This window comes from Panthera onca, chromosome F2 (genome assembly GCF_046562875.1).
Source record: "Panthera onca isolate mPanOnc1 chromosome F2, mPanOnc1 haplotype 2, whole genome shotgun sequence".
NCBI classification, from domain to species: Eukaryota; Metazoa; Chordata; class Mammalia; order Carnivora; family Felidae; genus Panthera; species Panthera onca.
The window spans coordinates 40318643-40333837 of record NC_138356.1 but is presented as its reverse complement, the minus strand read 5'-3'; the positions used below and the strand labels follow the sequence as shown (position 1 = coordinate 40333837).

At 39.9% G+C, this 15195-nt stretch overlaps 1 long non-coding RNA gene across 1 annotated transcript in view; it reads left to right on the top strand.

Annotated features, from left to right (window-relative positions):
• Positions 1–7248, top strand: part of LOC132664290 (uncharacterized) — a 398464-nt gene extending 391216 nt beyond the window's left edge. The window contains exons 6-7 of the long non-coding RNA XR_009603572.3: positions 6891–6986; positions 7162–7248. This is a non-coding gene — a long non-coding RNA (uncharacterized LOC132664290). The remainder of the gene's footprint in view (positions 1–6890; positions 6987–7161) is intronic.
• The last annotated feature ends 7947 nt before the right edge of the window (positions 7249–15195 follow it).

Sequence of the window (15195 nt, the reverse complement as noted above, 5' to 3'; positions counted from 1 at the left end):
CACAAGCGTAGTCTCTTCAAATTAGTCAGTCTTCCAGAATTCATATCCCAGTAAATTTTTCTTATATTTTGAAATAAAGACCTTCAATGCAGTAATAGAGTGTAGGACCTGACTTCAGGTCCTACACTGACTTCATTCAAAAGGAAAAGAGGAAATTCAATGAGGATAAAACACAAATTAATAATTCAAATCATCTTGCCACATATTACCTGGCGATACATTCTATGAACAGTTTGCTAGTTTCAAGTTTCCTGTAATTTTATATTGTCCCCCTCCCCCCAACAAAATAACACCAGAAAACACTAGAGTAGATTGTCAGGGGAACATGTGCAAAATTCTTCTCTGGAGATCTTTATGAGAAGCCTGAAAACTTCTTATCCTGGAGAGTTTTGGAGGTGTTTTTAAGCTTTCTGCTTCTCTCAGCCCACAGGCCTTTATCTGTGCTGACCAAATGCTCTGTGAGGAGCGTTTCCCCACGTTCCCTCTCCTGTCTTTACCTAGTTAATGATCCCAGCACCTTCTGTGCTTTTGCTTTAGAGCACATAGAATATGCAAATACAATTTGTATCATTTGTCATCAGTCTACCTTCCCTGCCAGACAGTCAGACTCATGTGACCAATGACTACGTTCTATCTCAGATTCTGGCAAAGCGCCTGTTATAAAAGAAGTGTTACATTAGTGTTTATCAAGCAAATGAATGTCTTACGTGGTAGGAAGAAAACTGCTTAGAAAGACAAAAGGGAGAAAAGCTTTTTGGAGTGCCTAGCACCATGCCAGGCTTTTTGTTCTCACTGTGACTTGAAATGATAGATGCGTGATCGCCATTTTGCAGGTGAGAAAACTGAAGCTTCAGAGATCATTTAACCTACTTGAGATCGCAGTCAGTGGGTGCTGGGAATATCTGGCTTCAACTCTTAGTATGTTTTTCCATGGTCCCATGATTTGTGTGTTCCATCCGCAGGCCTCCAGAACAGTGAAAGTGAAGAACGAGAAGTATTAGAAGGGATATTAGAAGGAATAGACAGAAAAGGAATCCTTCTCATAAAAAGGAATAAGGAAAAAGACACTTAGACAAGTACTGAAACCTAAAGAGAGCTGTCACTTTTTCTGCCGACGTGCTGCCTCCCCACCCCACCCCCCACCCCCCCAGTGGATTGGAAACCAGCAGTGAATCTAGATCTCCACAGAGGATACACATGTATACAGCAGGAAGTTCAAGGTTCTCTGATGGCTGGTGTGCTTATTTCGGCAGTCAGAGGACCATTCACGATGCTGACGCTCTGAACTCAGTCAGAGATTTACTTTCAGTCCATGAAAGTAATTTTACTGGGATGGCTTTTCTCCAGTTGTGCTCTGTAGAAAGTATAGCACAGAGTGAGGCTCACGGCCATTGCAGGGCTAGCCAGCCTTATGGGGATTACCACGCTCAAGCACATGGGCATTATGGCCCCTGGCACTGGTTCTCCAGGGTTTGTGCAAAGTTCTCCCTACTTTAGGTCTGCTTCGCCTTTCCAGAAAACAAAAGGATCATTTTTAGCGGGTGCCCTTGTCAGCTGTTTCTCTAAGAATAGGGCCTTTGATAACATCCAGAAAAAAAGTAATTGTGCCACCGCCCCTGCTTCATTTACATAACTGAGATTGATGAGAAGGGAAGGAAAGTGTTTACAGTGCAGGAAGATAGGAATTTCGGGATTAAGTAGGAAGCAAACCGAAATGAGCTGTCTGGGGTAATTATGAAACACATACTTCATATGTTTTCATTAGATATTGCTATTATACTACACAAGGCAAAGGAGTTTGATTAAACTACAGTTCAGTATATAAATGTATGCATAAATTACAGGGAAAGCAGTTACTTCATTACATTCCAAGAACTCTTCAGGGACATTAAATAAGTAGAAATTTAGCCATTAGGTATACTGCCTTAGAATAAAACTGTGTCAGGCGAGGAGCATGGAGGCACAAAACAGGTGAAAAGTGTGCACACAAAGCACAGCCAAGAAAACTGGATGATCATGGATTAAACAAAGTGAAAGCCAAGGTGGCAATATGGTGCACCTTATAAGAAGCCGTAAGAACTTTGTAGCTGTTGTTGAAATCTGTTGAAAAATAATTTCCTTAAAATCGTCTTTGTCTACATTATATAAATATTTTACCAATTCCCATCTGTGTCTTGTACGCCGTTTGTACTTTTTTGACTGCCAAAGACAAAAAGAATGGCTTCTCATTGTGTCAAAGATCTCAAAGGGCAAAGATGTCAGGGCATCTTTGAGAAAGCATCTGGGAGCTACTGTTATTCCTCAGGTAGCCAGAAGCAATAGCCATCGGTTCATCTTCCCTGGATAGTTCTTTGTCCATGAACCACACGATCATTTGGTCCTTTGGAGGCTCTGCCTGAGTCTTGCCTTGGACTAAAGGCGAAGGAAAAATGGGTTTCTTCTGGCCCCTATCATGAGCATTCCCTCTCCTCCTCAAACACTTATTGCTAAACATTTTCTTTAGTCAGCCACTGTATCAAAGTGAACTGATAGATTATACTCACTCGACAAATATTCCTTCCACAAATACTTGCCTTCTAAGTGAGAGACAATGTTTTACTTTCTTAGGGCCACCGTAACAAATTATCACAAATTTGGTAGCTGAAGACAAAGAAATTTATTGTCTCACAGTTTTTGGTGGCCAGAAATCCAAAATCAAGGTGTTAACACGTTGGTTCCCTTTGAAAGATGTGAGGAAGAGACTGTCTCATTGCTTTCTTTTAGCTGCTGGTAGTTGATGGCAATCGTTGATACTCCTTGGCTCATGGACAACTCTATCTCTGTCTTTACAGTGCTTTCTTCTTTACATCTTTGGGTCTTCTCCTTTTTCCGTGCCTTGAAAGGATAGTCTCACTGGCTTTAGGGCCCACTGTAATCCAGGTTTATCTCATCTTGAAACTTGTCTTAATTATATCTGAAAGGACCCTTACTCCAAGTAAGGTCATTTTCTGAGGTTTTGAATGAACATGAAATTTTAGGAAACACTATCCAACCCACTACACAGATTAAATTGGATTTGGCTTCAGAAGTTATCAGAGCTTTAGAGATCACAATTCAGAGCTTATTTAATGTCCCACAGATGTCTATCATGTTAGCTGGTACATGAGGGAAGTCCTGATTGAGGCTCAAGACGTTTGGCCAAATCCTCAGAGCAAGGTCTTCAAACTGGGTCCAGGGGAATTCCAGGTTTTGGAAGAGGCATCTAGGGATAGAGGTAGGACAGTCTGGGAACCTCTATATAAATGATATTTTAACTAGAGCAAATTGGCCTTTTCCTGTTTCATATATGGTGGTTTCATGTAAAAATTTATTTGTCAAAGAGAATCCACTTCATCGATGATTGAAAATTAGTGGCCAAGAATTCCATGTTCACACACATATTTTTTTCAAAAGTGGTTCCAAGGAGGAAAGCACATTACAGGTTTCAAAATGTGGCACAAAACTGACTGTATCGCCTCCCAAGTATCTGAGTGATGGCTCGCAGGGCTAGTACATTTCAAGGAAAGAGGTGGCTGTCAGGGAAGGTCTAGACCCTAATGTGCTCCTTGGATGAGGGACCTCTTTTTAGCACTTTTGAAACCAGAGGCTTCAAATAGGACTGTAGACTATATTCTGAGAACAGAGCAAAGCATTGCATAAAAGGCTCCTCCCTGAATGCTTAGGGTGTGAATGCTCCCAGCTTAGAGCCAGGCTCATTCATTGCCCTCACGCTGGCACCTGGCTAGTAAGCATGAATCCTATTGGGTTGAGAGAAGCAGACTTGGGTTGAGGTGCAGTGGTGATTATTCGGGGAGTTGGGGAAAGCTTCTTTCACTCACATTCAGGCTTCTAAGCCCTTCAGCACCCCCAGAGCAGCGAGACTGTTGAAATTACAGAGGCTTTCTGGACTCTCACATCTGTTTATGAATAACCCCAAACCCTAAGCTAAGCAAATCTATTTAACTCAATGTAATTATAAATATGAGCCTTTATTATTCAAATGACTTCTTCATATGCCAGGAAAACCACCTTGCAAAGCTTATTAGGAACCACAGAACAGAAATCTTTGTTCGCAGAAATGGCAGATGTCTTAAAGCAAAACAAAGCAAAATAATAATAAAATACTCAACCTCCCCCAAATGGCAGCTTTTTATGCTAGATGAAGAATAGATATTTGACCTCCAAACCAGTAAGATGTCTGGAAGGGAAATAATGGTTGCTTGGCCACTTGCTGCTTCATTTTGATTAACTGGCTTCTACTTCTGTTGGTTTGGGATGCTCATTATGAAGTATTTCCTCTGAGATCATGTGGAGTCACCTCTGAAGGTCCCTTCCCTCCACTCTCTCCACCTTCCTCCCCACTCCACTATTACTACCAAATAAAGAGTAATTCTAGATTTTACATTCTCTGACATTACTTTGATCTTAAGGGCATGCTGGATGCTCATTTTGTAGTTGCTAATCAGTTTTGTTGCCTTGACTTAAATTTGTTCCTTTGGAGATGGGACTGGAAAAGAAGGGGAAAGTGCACGCTTTCATCAAAGCACTCTCTGTTTAGGGTGCTTTTAACCACGAGCATGGGTGGCTTGGTCAAGGGGCTGCATGAGAGTGATGGCACAGAGATGAGGGCTTATGTCAACACGTGGGGTGCTGGGGTCACTTTCTTCAGGGAAAGTCCAGGTAACTGGTGAAAGGCACAGCCTCTGTGTAAAATTCACCTGTCACTGATTAGCAGGTGACATAAGGCAAGGTCCTAGACTCTCAGTTGTGAAAATTATACAGATCTACGCGTGAAGTCTTTGGACCTGCACCTTTGTAAATGTCAGGTATGAAACAAGTCAGACAAGAGCACTTTCTTCGTGGTCTCCATGATCAACCAATTAATGGGTTAATTTCAGGTGCTGTGTGAAATAAATAAGAAACAGGAAAGGGGAAAAAGCCTAGTTAGAGAAAAGAACTTGACATGAGAGGATTAGAAATGAAAGTGCATAGTTACTGGAGTCCAGGCAGGAGGGGTGGTGATGGGAGATTAGGTGAGGGAGGCAAGTAGGGGACACATCGTGCGGGGCCCTGCAGGCCACATAAGGGAATTAGATTCTCCCTAAATGTAGTGAGAATCCCCTGGAAATGACATCAGGAGATTTATGCTTTAAGGAGATCCTTGGTTTATTGGGTGGATTATGAACTTCAGAAAGAACCAGGAAGGTCAGTTAGGGCGTCAGTGTCATGGGAAGAGCACAGGGTTTACAACTGGAACATCTATGTTTGATAGCAGTGTCACCGTGAGTAAGCTTCCTGAGACGTACTTTTCTCATTCACACATGGGAAACAGTAATACTTACTTTTCAGGGGTGCTTTGAAGATGAAATAAGATGATATATATGGAAATGCTTGGCGAACTGTAACAGTAGACAAAAAACCAGTTCTTAAAAATGTTTCTATGCCTGTTATCTAAAACTGTGTTTTTCAATGTATGGTTCTCATGCCATCTGCATCAGAATCACCTGAGGCCCTTATTAAAAGCACAGAGGTCTTAGTTCGGAATTCTAAATTTCTGCCCACTTTTTCTAATCCCCAGTATTGTCCTGACTGACGCATTGCAGCGTGGTGATGAAGAGTGTGCAGGCTGGGGCAGGACAGCCTGTTTTCAAATTCTGGCTCTGCCTTGACAAGTTTCTTTACTTCTCTGTGCCTCACAGCCTCATCTGTAAAATGGGAATGATTAATTAGAGCCCTTCTTTTATTGGATTTTGAAAAGGCAAGTGAATTAGTACATATGAAGGACTTAGAATAGAGATCGACTTACGGTAAACACTAAATGAACGCCAGCCCCTGTTACTGTCCAGGAGGGGTCTGATGGGGTGCAGATGTTAGTGTTGGACACAACCACCGAAGACTAATCTTTTGACATGCAAAGACACAGTCCTTGTTTGTGAGGTGTTCCCAGGCTTGCAGAGGAGATAGACATACGAGCATATAGATACATTACAATGTCATAATTGGATAAGAGAAAATTCATGCTGGTGAACTTGGGTTTTAATGTGCATTCCATGATGATCTCTCTCTCTCTCTTTCTCTCTCTCTCTTTAAGGCCCAGTTTACTATTCTTCTATCTTTAGAACTGTTAAACCTGGCTAGCTTAAATGTCAGTTAAAATAGTATTTAAATATTTGGTTCTGAGATAGGAACCTTGGAGAAGAAAAATAACTACAAAAGCTTTATTTCCTTTACTTTTCTCATAGGCTCCTCCTGGTTTGTGTTCCAGTAAACATTTATATTTATAGCTGATTGAATAAGCTCGCTTCAGCTTTAAAGAATTCAGTGCAGCCTGGCTTGGGATGTGGAAACGCTAGGAGAGCTGAGACCATGAGGAGCAAGCCGAGTATAAAATGAAGTCTTGGATAAAGGATCTTTACAAGTTTTTACTTCGGGTGTAGACCTTTTAATTTGGTCTTGGGTCTTTGATGTATTCCATGAAATAATTTATTAAGTTCTCATTATATGAAGACATATACAACTTTACATGATTTCCAGGAGTCATAGCATACACAAAAATGCAATGTATGTACCAAGTGGGCTATGGTGGGGCAAGGGCCATGAATACTGTAGCCATTTAGAAAAGGAAGAGAGTCAGGGGCAGCTTCATAAAGGATATGGTTCTTCAACTGGGCCTGGGAAGAAGTCTAAGAAAAAATAAATTGACAAAGAGATATTCTAGTACTTGATAAGTATAGGGTACCTAACCAAAATAAATCACTTTCCTTTATAAAGCCCATCATATGATAGAACATTTTTGAGGCTATAACATAATTCTGGAACTGATTCTTTCATCTTGGGCAAATCATATTATATGCTTATTATTTACTTTCTAGGTTTTACAGGGACAACACACATTGGCATCAGGAGTGTTGGTTCCAGAAAACTGCTTGAGAATTAAATATGTGCTCTATTGTGTCAGTGTCACCTAGGTACGTTACATGAACTTTCCTGACTCTCATTTTTTCTAACTTTAAAAATGAGAGTAATAATAGTACTTGCTTCATGGATTTTTTTTTAACTGATGAGTGTATTGATGGCATATTTGGACATAGGCTTGAGTAGAAGTTATGATCAGATCAATACAAATGTTTTCTTTATATTTAGGAGCTCTACTTAAGAGAAAAAGTGGAAGAAGAAGAGAAGAAGTGGATTACATTTTTAAAATTATCATCAACATAAATTGAGTCTCAGGTAAGTAAACGCCTTCACAGATGTGCATACTGAGTGTTCATTCAGCCAACCCAGAAAAAATATGAAGAAGGCTCCTATAGTACCATACTTATACTTTCCAAATGTGGTTCATGGATATCTAGATCACGTCCACCTCTTCACTGCCATTTTAATCCTTGCTTAGTCTCATTTCCATCCACATCTACTATGGACGGCTCTCAGAGGTCACCAGTGCCCTTTGAAAAACCAAGTCCCTTTTGACCTTGTACAGCACTTGACATAATTGTCCATTTCTCTGAAATGGTCTCTGATGTGGGCTTCCTTGATGCGGTACAATTGGCCTATAGACTTTTTCCTAAAGTTTGGCTATTCATATAACACTATATATTTTTTTTCCATTTCTGCACTCTGCCTACACTGTGATTTAATCAATAATTTTCTTTACATGCTCACTTTCTATAAACTGACCTAGATCTATGTAATAATTATGAAAAAAACAATGCTGATACTACAGCAGAAAACTACCATCAATTGCCATAAACAGAGGATGGATATTAAGATAAACAGGATTTGAACAAAACAGATTCTTCAATTCTGGACACATTCTCTGCTAAAAACTTTGATCCTGAAATGCTCACTCTTTTTTTGTTACATAGGGATGCTAATGATTCTCAAAGAGGTGTTTCAACTCTTAGTGCCTAGTGGAAAGTTTCTCCTTAATGTGATCCTAAGGATGGAATAGTGTTCTCTCCCTATAGTTAAATATTACACAAAATCAAATCTGTGTACTCTTTAAAATATATTTTAACCACTAGTCGTCCTGACCTCACACTTCAGGAAACACAAGCATATAGAATGAAACATAAATCCCTTAGCCTGGTGTGTGGGCCAAAAGTAGATCTTAATTCTTTTCTTGAGCATTGCTGTTATCCTTCAGCATACACCCCATCCTGAAGTGAAATTGAACCACTCTACCTTCATACACATTTCTGGAACTTCCCATATCTTGCTTATACTTTTGCTCTACTTAGAATGCTACCTCAAATGTTCCATTCTCCACCTATTCTCAAATGCTGCTTAAAACCTTTCTTGATTTCCTAACTTGAAGTATTTGCTTTTTCTAAGTTTCAAGAACTTAGGTTTCCCTTGGGCTATCTCATCATTAAACTCATCACTCAATATTGTAATTATCGTCTGCATTTTTCTCTGGTAGGGCAGGCTGCATTCCTTAGAGACTTACTTATATTTACTCATCCCCAGCAACTAGCAGATGGAATAGTACATAGTAGGCACTTAGAAAATCTCCACAGAATTGCATAATTGGGTTGGGTTTAGGCAAACCTGGCTTATAGTAATTAACTTTCTGCAGTATGATAGAAAGGAAACTTACCTGGAAATTAGGAAAGCTGAATTTTCACTGTGAAACTGAGTGTCAGTGGACAATCAGTTTCCCTGACCATTCGTGATAATATCACATCTGTCTCTGTTTAGATAGAAGAACAAAAGTTTAGGCACTGGTACTTAAAAGGGCTGGAAAGAATGCCACTGAGGTAGGAAGGAAGGCTGTCTAGAGTTCCAAAGGTAAATCCTGCCCTAAGAGGTCATTGGTCATGATTTGTCCTGAGTACCCAAGGCTCTTTGTGGCCGATAACTCCTTTATAAGAATAAGGGAATTATACACTCTTTCTTAAGAGACAAAACACATGTACTCTGGACTGCATTTTTCATTCTTAAACTTCCTATTCCTCATCTATAATGTATGAGATGTTGTGTGGAAAATGTAATCAGTGTTGAGTGGTACCTAGCAAGTACTCAATAAGATATTAGTTTATAGGACTACACCAAAATAAAAATTTTTGCACAGCAAAGGAAACCATTAACAAAACAAAAAGGCAAACTAGTGAGAAGGAGATCATTGGCAAATGATATATCCAGTAAGGGTTAATATCCAAAATATATAAAGAACTTATAGGGGCGCCTGGGTGGCTCGGTCGGTTAAGTGTCCGACTTCGACTCAGGTCATGATCTCACAGCTCGTGAGTTCAAGCCCCACGTCGGACTCTGTGCTGACAGCTCAGAGCCTGGAGCCTGTTTCAGATCCCGTGTCTCCCTCTCTCTCACCCTCCCCCGTTCATGCTCTTTCTCTGTCTCAAAAATAAATAAACATTAAAAAAATTTAAAAAAGAAAAAAGAACTTACACAACTCAGCACCAAAAAAATCAGTAATTCAATTAAAAAAATGGGCTGAGGACCTAAAGAGACATATTTCCAAAGAAGGCATACAGATGCCCGACAGACACATGAAAAGTTGTTCAACATCACTGATAATCAGGGAAATGCAAGTCAAAACCACAAGGTATCACCTTACCCCTGTCAGAATGGCTAGAGTAAAAAAGACAAGAAATATGAAGTGTTGATGGGGATGCGGAGAAAAAGAAACTCTTGTGCACTGTTAGTGAGAATGTACATTGATACAGCCATTGTGGAAAACAGTATGGGGGCGCCTGGGTGGCTCAGTCCCTTAAGCGTCTGACTCTTGATTTCCTCTTAGGTCATAATCTCACAGTTCAGGAGTTCAAGCCCCACATCGGGCTTTGCGCTGACTGTGAGGAGCCTGCTTGGGATTCTCTCTCCCTCTGCCCCTCCCCCTGCTCACGCGCATGGGCGCTCTCTCCCTCTCTCTCTCTCAAAATAAATAAATAAACTTAAAAAAAAAAAAAATAGTATGGAGCTTCCTCAAAAAAATGAAAAAGAAAAATACCACGTGATCTGGTGATTCCACTAGTGGGTATTTACCTAAAGGAAATGAAAACTTCAACTTGAAAAGATACGTGCATCCCCACGCTCACTGCAGCATTATTCACAATAGCCAAGGTATGAAAACAACCCAAGCGTCCATTGATAGATGAAAGGAGAAAGCTGTAGTGTGTATATACATATACACCACACATACGGATGTATATATGTATATACATTATGTATACTACAATCAATGGTATTGTAGTAACATTGTATGGTGATAGGTGGTTGCTGCACTTGAAGGAGTGTAGCATAACGTATAAACGTGTCAAGTCACTACGTTGTACACGTGAAACTAATGTAACATTGTGTGTCACCTATACCTCAGTAATGAAAAAAAAAAGAGTAAGATGGCTCAAAAAACTAGTTTATTACTCTCGAATATTAAACTGCGTCTGAAAAACATATGAACAATTCAGATCAAGTATAGGACATAGAACTCAAATTTTGCATACTTTCTTATAGCCGATGAAGATAATTTGGTAAAATTTGCTTTTGTCCCTGTTGTGATCTCTGCCTTCCCCTCTCACCCACTAAACTGAATCTCTTTTCATGGTTTCTGATATCAGTGAACAAATGACCCTCAAGCCCTTCTCACCTGTAATCAAAACATTACTTTCCTTCATAGATTTCCATGGAAACAAAGCTATAGGGAAAGGGGAAGGAGCGGCTGGGGGAGGGGTGGGACGGGGAGGGTGGCAGGACGACAGACTCACAGTGAAATTTCCTCTGGACCTTAGGCACGTGGCTCAGACATGGCTGCTTTACTTTCTTAATAATTTTAATCTCACCCATGACTATATTTGTGCTTCTCTTCTAAACAAAACTAAGTATTTAAGATCTTTCTGACCACTCAGTTTCATATACATATCGGTAGAATGAACAGACATAGGACTCCTTATTGACTGTGTTTGATTTAGCCACTCTTCTCCCCTTATAATTGTGCTTCGGCTGCTGATCTCTTTTCTTTCCATTCCTTCTCCACCCGACTCTTCACTTTGCCCAGAGCCATTTAGATTTATTAACAGTTCCTTGACTGTTTGTTCGATTTGATCTACAGTTCATGGTCTATGCTGAAATTTGATTCATGAGTCTTTTCTTCTTTATCCCCTCTGATTTCATTCCATGACACCTTGTCCCCACTTGTGATTTCTCTGCGATCTCCTGTCCCATTTCCTCCAATGGCTCCAATAAAATGTACGGCTTCTTCTTCCATTTGCTCTAATCACTTTTAGGCAGTCATTATGCTTAAATATTTAGCCTCCATTGATTTTCACTTGCACATCACCGTTTAGTTAAGACTGTGATGTCAAATATCCTTTATAGCTTTTTCATTCCTCTCTTTTCCTTGTCATGCTTCTTTGCTCCTGCATAGAATTTCCTCACAAATTTCCCTGGAGTGACTTTCTGAGATCGGCCTCTATTTTTTTCTTCTTAGGCTGTAGGCTTTCCATTTCACTGCTTAATTTTTTTTTTCTGCCTCTGCTATGTTAACTATTCTCTTATTTTCTCCCCCTCCTTTTGCTCACTAATGAGCACGGTTGCTGATTCTTAATACAATCTTCTGATTTAGGGAAGCTGATGAAATGGGGGACAAAGAGGTTTTCAATTGCAGCTACTCTCAAATTTCTGCTACACTGCGATAGGATTGAGCAGAAAGGAGAAAATGTTAGTTAAGTAATGTATGAAGGACCAATACGGTAAGTTATACACACAAGCTAGAAGGAAGCAAAATGTTAGTCTTATAAGCAGAACTCTGGCCATGAGATTGAGGAATTAAGGTGAGTGCAGGGGTGTCTGAATTTGGGAAGGTAATGTAGCAACAAGCTCTGATACTCAAGGTGTGGTTTGTAGAATGGTAGCCTTGACATCAGCTAGAGGCTTGTTAGAAATGTGGGAGTTGGGGCGCCTGGGTGGCTCAGTCGGTTAAGCATCCGACTTGGGCTCAGGTCACGATCTCACGGTCCATGAGTTCGAGCCCCGCATCGGGCTCTGTGCTGACAGCTCAGAGCCTGGAGCCTGCTTCGGATTCTGTGTCTCCCTCTCTCTCTGACCCTCCCCCGTTCATGCTCTGTCTCTCTCTGTCTCAAAAATAAATAAACATTAAAAAAAAAAAAAGAAATGTGGGAACTTTGGTTCCATTTCAGATCTACACAATCAAATCTGCATTTCATTTATTTATTTATTATTTATTTATTTGTTTTTGAGAGAGAGAGAGAGCGCACGAGCATAAGTAGGGGAAGGGTAGAGAGAGAGAGAGGGAGACACAGAAAGTGAAACAGGCTCTAGGCTCTGAGCTGTCAGCGCAGAGCCCCACGAGGGGCTGAACCCCACCAACTGGGAGATTATGACCTGAGCCGGAGTCAGCCGCTTACCCAGCTGAGCTACCCAGGTGCCCCTCCAATCTGCATTTTTTTTAACAGTTACGTGCACATTACAGTTTGAAAGCACAGGCATAAAGTAAAACATCCTTAAAATTCAGATCAATAAACTCCCTAGGCAAACTTTGAGTCAGTGACTTGACCTCTTTGGATTTCGGTTTACTCACTCGTGAGCTGTGAGTAATAATAACTAACTTTTAAAGCTGTTGTAAGGAATAGAAATAGTGTACGGTTTTTGTAGCAATAAATAGTAGCAATAAATAGTAACAGCTAAAGTTGTAGATTTCCATAGAACAGGGAGGGTATTTTAGTTTAGGGGACTTTAAGGAATGTAGTCTGACTACATTTTAAGTTTAAAGTCATTGAAGAAAGAAAATACCTACTTCTGAAAATATTCCCATTTTTTTTCTCTGGTATCTGAAACAAAACCCCCTATTTCTCACACCATATAGATGAAAGCTAAATTATTTTGTGAATGCTCAAGGTATTAACACATAAGCAAATGTTGAAGCGGTGTATACAAGCCAGACAAATGGATTAAATGTTCGCCTTTGGTATCATTTCTGGAACTTCTCTTTAGTAACAAAGAGTAATGACTGGACTTGGCTTTGAGTCTCAGTTCACTTACTAATTTTGTATGCTTGGCCAAGTCACAGAACTTTTGGGGGCTTCAATGTTCTCATCTGTAACAAGGAGGAAAGAATAATTCACAAGGTTGATTTGAGAGTCAAACACCAATAAGGTGAGAGTGTCATTATGGATTCAATCTCCTGTGCAGCCACCAATTCATTCCACAGACATTTACTAACTGCCCATTATGTTCTAGTGCACTGGAAAGGGCCCTGGACATCTAAGTGCGAAGCGGACATAGTCCTTCTCTCAAGGAGCTCACTCTCTTCAAAAGAAAATGTGTAAAATTAGCTCTGACCAATAATAATGAAAATCAGGCACCTTACTAGACACGCTACGCTCTTTGCTTGTTTCTCAGGGCGACTGAGGCTTAGGGAGGCTAAGTAGCTTCCCGAGGGTATGCAGTTAGTGCCAGATACAAAATACAATAAACCCTACTAGGATCTATGGAACAAGCACGGTGCAAAAGGTAGCTACCATGATCCTGGCAGAGGGCAGAATTCAGAACTAGATGGCTTTATTGGACACTCCTCAGCTCCCGGAGTCCCTGTTCTGTACCTTTTCCTGAGAAATGAATTCCTTCCACTGTGTGCTGTTTCTCTTGTACGGATGCATTCCCCAGAGCTGGGACTGAGAAGTCACCTGCAGGATACAGAGTCTCACTCTCTTTCCGTCTTCATTGCAAGGAAAAAAAAAAAAAAAGAAGAAAGAAAATTTTGGTGGTAAAATTTCATGCACCTTTTAACTCCCCAGCAACCATTTGGTCTCTGCTGTTTCTGTTTTGTGGATGCCTTTCTTTTATGTGTTATTTCCCCTTAAATTTTAAGGACATGTATCTTCATGAAAAGAACAAAAGAAGAAAAACAACTTGTAAATTATCACAAGAAAAACCCCTGCTAAAAACAATAAGTTTGCTGACAGATGGCAGAATCAGTTGAAAAGCGAGTACCATATTTACTAAGTCTAACCCATTTAGTAAGCCAAAAAAGTGTTATCTAATTCTATCCCCTGTGTCTGTGTGTGTTTTGGAATAAACAGATGCCTAATGAGGAATGCGTCTAGTGCAGTTTTGAAGGAACCTGGATAAACCCAGGTTCTGATTCAGGGTTTGATTTTGACAAATATAAAAGTGTACAAAGTCAAATCTATTGTAAATAAAGTTGTCAGAGCAAAAACAGCATTAAAATGCTGTCAAAGCAACATTATTTTTCAAAAACAACACACCCCAGAATTATTGTGCCACATAAATTTGCTTTTAGAAATCTCTCTATTCTTTTTACAGTTTTATAACAACTCAAAGTACTTAAAAGGAGGACACAAGCCCTGTCATCATTAGGAAACCTGGATGTGTGCCTGGCCAGTATAACAAGTTTGAACATGATGAAGCTTTTTATAAAAAACTATTTTACAGAAAATGGAAATAATCCATCGAGGCTTACATTTGTTTATATTGTATAGGACATGGCTGAGACTCGGAGGGCGTGCCTTCCCACCCTCACTTTCTTCCCCCAAAAGCCTAGTTTTCTAAAAGCAAGAAATGCTAATCTTATGACTATCTTATTTTGAATTATGAGTTTTGAGACTGTGTATTCAGATGAAGATGTTTCAGGATCCAGCCTAAACCATGAAGAATAAATAAAGTCTGGGATACTGTATACATAAAAAGAACTTAGAACAGACTCAAATTCTAAGTGAGCACATGTACCGTGGTTTCTAGAGAGTGGACTGATGGGTTCTTATTTAATGCCTCTGTGAGTTTCTTCAGGTGAAATGTTGAGATCGGTGATTTGTACAAGGTCAGCATGGTATAGATAATCCTCTGTAGGTAGCCAACACACATGGAGAAAAAGCCAAAGAATTTCTTTTCTTTTTGGCCTTTCTCTCTTTTAATAAAATTGTGGAAACATGATTAAATGATGAACCAATTAATATCACACAAAGTAAACTTTCTTTATGCTGGAGATAAAGAAAAATATGTCACAACGATCAAAAGGTCTATTCACTGAGAACATACAGGCCTGAATGTGTGTGTCTCACAACTTCAAGGTACAGGAAGCCAAAATGACAGAGACAACAAGCCAAATAGAAAAAGCATCCAATCATAACTGATGATGTTAATGATCCTCTCTTGGTAATTGATAGAACAAGGAAAAACCAA